This window comes from Amaranthus tricolor, chromosome 2, assembly GCF_026212465.1.
Source record: "Amaranthus tricolor cultivar Red isolate AtriRed21 chromosome 2, ASM2621246v1, whole genome shotgun sequence".
Taxonomy (NCBI): Eukaryota; Viridiplantae; Streptophyta; class Magnoliopsida; order Caryophyllales; family Amaranthaceae; genus Amaranthus; species Amaranthus tricolor.
The window spans coordinates 9,508,400-9,513,870 of NC_080048.1; the positions used below are offsets into that span (position 1 = coordinate 9,508,400).

Here is a 5,471-nt window from a genome sequence, read left to right on the forward strand (position 1 = left end):
AAGATGAAGGAATACACTACTAAGTGCGAGGAGAACGGTTACAAATTTATCCCCTTTACTTTCTCTACTTTTTGAGAGCTAGGTTAAGAGGGGCTCGAGCTGTTATCAAGGGTTGCTTTAGTTACTTTGAGTAACTCTCGTGGTACCAAGTCTAGGGCATATATTTTCCACAGGCTAGCTTTTTGTATTCAAAAAGGGGTGGATGCTCAGCTTGTTGCTCGACTCTCCACCTACTTCTTTTAAAGTTTCTTTCTGATGAAATGAAATGTCGTTATCTAAAAAAAGAATAATAATAATAATAATAATAATAATAATAATTATTATTATTATTATAATAATAATAATAATAATAACAACAACAACAATAACTATATAAAAGCAAATAAGATCAGATCAGATCATACAAGACTAGATCAGACCAAATCAGACCAGGTTAGATCAGATCAAAAAAATTTAGATTAGATCAGATCAGACTAAACTAGATTAAATCAGATCAAACCTTAGTAAATTCAAATCAAATTCAATCAAATCAGACGAAGAGTGTAATATCCCGTCATTTTTATGACGTCATTAATAATAATAATTATTATAATCACTTTTGGATATTTTATAAATATATTAAATTATTTTGAGTTAGTCTTAATAAATTTCATTCGCATACAAATTTAAATATTGACATATTAAGATTAAAAATAGATTTGCAATTACTAAAGCAAAGAGGTTCGAATTAAACTTATTATTTTATCAAAATATATGAACAAAACGAAAAAGAGTTTTCGACCTTGTGAGAAAATTAAGCTAAAAAATAAATAAATAAAATAATTAAATGAGTTAGGGTTTTTTATTTTTAAGTGAGACCAAACCTTCTCTAGTCTTATAAGCCCTTATTCACCTTCATTTTCTTCTTCTCTCTTTCTCCCTCACTCCCCACGTTCCATTCTCTTCCCCACCAGCAGCTGTCGGCATACTCACCACCACCAGCCACCTGTTTTTTTTCTTCCTCCACCACGTGCACAGCAGCAGCCGACTGTTACCCACCAACAACAACCACAGCCGTGTCAGAGACCAGCTGGGTGCAGCACCGCCAGCAAGCAGCCTGTCTGGGCCTCCCTCCAGCCGGTTCTGGGTTTTTCCACCACCTCCACAAGCTTCATTCTCCTCTTCACTTTCCTTACTAGTTTTATCTTAGTGAGCCATCTCCTCTTCCCCTATTTGATTCCTCCTTGTTCCAATTGAAATTTATAAAGTTTATAAGAAAAGTGTTGAACTTTGTATGATTGTCATTGAATCTTATTATGGGTAAGAATTGGATTGATGATTTGAATTTACTTATGAATTAGGTTTTAGAAATATGAATGAAAAGTTGGATATGAATTGAAAGTTGGTAAATGTCTTGTATTTGAACATGATTTAGAAAAGTAAGTTGGTACTCGAAAGGTTGATTTGAATATGAAAAATGAAAATGAAGTAGATAGTAAATTGATATTTTGGATTTGAATAGAAAATTTGGATTATAAATTTAAATATAAATTGATAATTTTTATGCGTTGTAATAATTGAAAATGAGAAAATGGTTTTGAATACTATTGTATTTTTACGTGAAACCGCCGGAAAAAAAGTTGCCGGAACCGTGAAACCGCTGGAAAAAAACTTCATGAACCGGACCTAAAAACCGCGGTTTGGAACCGGAACCGGTCCAGGTGAACCGGAACCGGTCCAATGGTTCCATAGAACCGGAACCGGAACCGGGACCGGTCCAACGGTTCCATGGAACCGGAACCGGAACCAGGACCGGTCTGGGTGAACCGGCCCTCCGATTCCATGGAACAGGAACCGTGAAAAACTAGCCGTTGCAATTTTTTTTATAAATACCCACCACTTTCAATCATTTTCATTCACAACTCATCTCTTCTCCTACTCTCTCTACTTACTCTCTCTACTTAATTCTTTTATTACGCAATTATTCTCTTAATTACATAATTAGTCTTTTAATTATTTCTTAATTTAGTTAATTACATAATTAGTCTATTAATTATTTATTTATTTCTTAATTCTATTATTATTTCAATATTATCAATCATGTCTTCATTTTTGAAAAAAGCCTCAAAAAAAGTTACTAAAGTGGCAAAATCATTGGGAGGTTCCAGCTCCTCCAAAAGAAAGGCCACTTCTACTCCGTCGGTATCAACAACACCTTCTATTAGTAATTATAATTATGAACCAAATTATCTAGAAGGATACGACCCAGAATTACATAATTATGCAGAAGAAGTGGAAAGAGAAATACAAATTGATGAAGAAGAAGAACAAGAAGAGGAACCAACGACCCCTATTGGGATACATATATCTCGACAGTCATCAACAAGATCACATGAAGAACAAGGAGAACAACAACAACAAAGACAAGCTCGTGGTAAACGAGTCAATTTCCAAACTATAGGTTAGTTTTATAATTTTATTCTTCAAATTAATTAAATTTTAAATTATTTATTTATTTAATTATAGTTTTATAATTTTAAATTATTTATTTAGATGAACATGAACCAGTAAGACAACCTTTTCCGGCAATGAACCTCCTGGTGGTAGAGCTGTTTCACATGTGTGGTCGTATTTCACAAAAGAACCAACCGACAATCCAGATGTTTTCTTATGCACTTGTCAAATTTGTGAAAGTCAAGGATTAAAGCCCTTAGTTTCATACAGTTTCGCCAGAGGTAAATACTTTTTAAGTTTTTTATACATACATTATATATTCATATTTTATAAAAATTTATTTATTGTATTTTGTGAATACGTGTTATGTGGTGGTACGGGATCTTTTAACAAACATTTGGCAAAGAAGCATGGAATCACAAAAGAAACTCATGCAGCAAGCGGCAGCGGGACCACAAGTGGAAGCCGACAGACACAGTGGGACATTCCCAGCACAGGTATGCCTTTTAGATATAATCGTAATGATATGATTGATGAATTTTCTAAGTATGTAATTTGTGATGAATTGCCTTTTAGCCGCGGTGAAAGTAGGGCACACGAGCGTTTCGCTAGAAAAACTTGGCAACCACAACATAAAGCAATCCCTAGGAGCACTCTTAAAAGACGCACAATTAAATTATATGAATCAATGCGCTATGAATTAGTTGAAATGTTTAAATCTTTTAACGGTAGGGTTAGCATAACAACTGACATTTGGTCTGCTCCCCCACATTTAGAATCTTATATGTGTGTAACAGCACATTGGATAGATCAAAATTGGATTATTAAAAAAAGAATAATTGCTTTTGAGACAATGCCAGAAAGACATACCGGTGAAAACATAAAATATAGATTAGTAGAGATATGTAGAGAATTGAACTTATTAGATAAGATATTTTTTTGTTCAACTGATAATGCAACCGCTTACATTAAATGTATAGAACTTTTGTATAACGAACCTGCATTTAGTTTTATCCTTGGGGGTAGCTTATTACACATACGTTGTTGTGCGCATATAGTTATCTTGCCAAGCAGGTATAAAACAATTAAGCGATTTATTAGAATCAATTAGAGATATAGTGAAGTGGCTTAGGATTGGAAAGATAAAGAGACGATATAAACAATTATGTGACCAATATCAACTAAAAAAAGTGTATTGGTCATTAGATACGTCTACACATTGGGGCTCAACCAACGATTTATTAAGAAAGGCGATTGCTTATCGTCCAGTTATAACACAACTGTATAGTGAGTGTACAGATAGCTATATAGCTGATGACACTTGGGAATTAGCTATAGGTGTACATAATATATTAGTTACGTATGACCACGCAACTAAGATTTTTTCATATGTTTATGAACCGAACGTTCACTTAGTAGTAAGTGAGTGTATTACTATTTTTTATCATCTCCTTAAACATACGCATGATGATACTAACCCATATTTGACGCCGATTCTTGCAGATATGATGGAAAAATGGAAGACATATTTTACCGATTTTTCTTATATTTATGGAATTGCAACCATTTTAGACTCATGTTTTAAAACTGAAGTCCTTACTAAAGTAATAGGATTTTACTACCAATCGTTAGATCGCCCGCCTACTGATGTACATAATTATGTTGGAACATGAAAAAATATTTAGCAGAACTCTATGATTATTACGCTAGTGTATATAACCCAAAACGCGATACGTCTAGGCGTGCTAGCGTTTCGGCACGTCCCTCTTATTATAATTCGGTAATAGCTAATATAATGAGTCAAGATGATAGTTTTGTAGGATCATCTTCTTCTTCACCCTCCACCTCATATTTAGAATTAGATAGTTATCTTAAACACCAATTTAAAATTGATCAAAGTAGCTATAATATTTTAGAGTGGTGGAAAGAAAAATCTGTAAAATTTCCCATTTTATCAAGAATTGCAAAGGATATCTTTGCAATTCCTGCGTCAACAATTGCGTCGGAGTCTGCTTTCAGTGCAGGTAGAAGAGTTTTGGACGAAAAGAGATCTCGTCTTGCAACACATAGTATTCAAATATGTGTATGCAAGAAAGATTGGGATCAAGCGGAGATTCGAACACAAGGACTAAGGAACGATGATGATCAAGACGACGATGATGATCCATGGATGATGATGGATACATCTGCATCATCGTCAGGAGGAGAGTCAGCGGAAGCATCTAACCAACCAGATGATGATGACGAAGACGAATAGGATCAATCGGACAACGATAAATCAACATTCAACAACTATATATAAAAGGCATGACAAAGAACTACGTGGGCTTTGATTCTTTCGGGATACGTAAGCAGCTTAGTATTCCTTTGGGTACTAGGTTCAAGTTTATTTTCTCCCTCTTTTTTTATTAATCATCTTTATCGATATTATCATTGATTCGTTTCTTATTAATTTATTTTTTTCATTCTTTTTAGTAAATATTTTAATAACGATGACAACTTGACAAACAATGAATTTCGCTAATAATCAAGTAATCATCAAAGGTACGTTCGCAATATTATAATATTTTTTTATTATATAAATATTTAAAGAAAAAATAAAAATGGAACCGATGGTCCGACCCGCCCGTCCCGTGAGTTGGAACCGCCGGAACCGCCTCATGAACCGTTTGGAACCACCTGGAACCGGAACCGGTCGCGACAGGTTCCAAATGGAACCGGAACCGGATGGAACCGGACCAACCTGGACCGTGGCCATGCCTACCTACCATATACTTCTTCACAATACAATCGCTTAAATGGGAAATCATCAAAAAAGGAAAGTTTATTTTTATGTGATTAGCCATACAATAAATTAAAGTAGCATCACGTGGGTTTACTTCACTACGCTTGGAATTGCGAGGTAAAATAAATCTACGTGCTATGTTGTAGAGCAATTTATGTAATGGGGACAGTACATTATGACTAATTTTTCCTCTCTTTTCATGGATTCCCAAGAATTTCAACACAGTCTTCTCATCTATACCGGAAAAAACAAT

General features: G+C 34.4%; 1 long non-coding RNA gene across 1 annotated transcript; it reads left to right on the forward strand.

Moving 5' to 3' along the window:
- Positions 1 to 893: 893 nt before the first annotated feature.
- On the forward strand, positions 894 to 4,872 carry LOC130806871 (uncharacterized). The gene is made up of 4 exons (XR_009040381.1): positions 894 to 1,188; positions 2,267 to 2,413; positions 2,533 to 2,714; positions 2,843 to 4,872. It is a non-coding gene; the product is annotated as an uncharacterized LOC130806871 (long non-coding RNA).
- Positions 4,873 to 5,471: the final 599 nt, after the last annotated feature.